The following is a 394-nucleotide window of genomic DNA, read 5'->3' as shown; positions in this document are numbered from 1 at the left end:
TTATCTCGTTCGTTGCCGTCTTCTAACCTTCGTCGCGCACATCGCTGCCGAACGTATACCTCCTCTCATGTGGAATGACAGACAAACGTGATGACGGGGCAAGAGACGTGAGCGGGAAGGCTGGAGCAGTGGGAGGGCCTTAGCGGGAGCGGAGCAGGAACAGCGGAACAGGACACAAGATAACTCTCCGCATCCTCAACAGGAAATCAGGATAACGCGACGCATCCCAGATCCAGGATCACAACCAGGACGAAGATCAGCCCCGCAAGGCTTGGTCCGCGACGCACCAACAGACAGACTGCAAGGCGCTCGATGATGACAACAATGTCCTCCTTACCCTTCTATCCACAGCGTGCCCCCCATGCCCCTGCCTCCGCCCCCTCCGAGTACCCCC

Source organism: Penaeus monodon, chromosome 29 (assembly GCF_015228065.2).
Source record: "Penaeus monodon isolate SGIC_2016 chromosome 29, NSTDA_Pmon_1, whole genome shotgun sequence".
Taxonomy (NCBI): domain Eukaryota; kingdom Metazoa; phylum Arthropoda; class Malacostraca; order Decapoda; family Penaeidae; genus Penaeus; species Penaeus monodon.
This window is presented reverse-complemented; position numbering follows the sequence as displayed.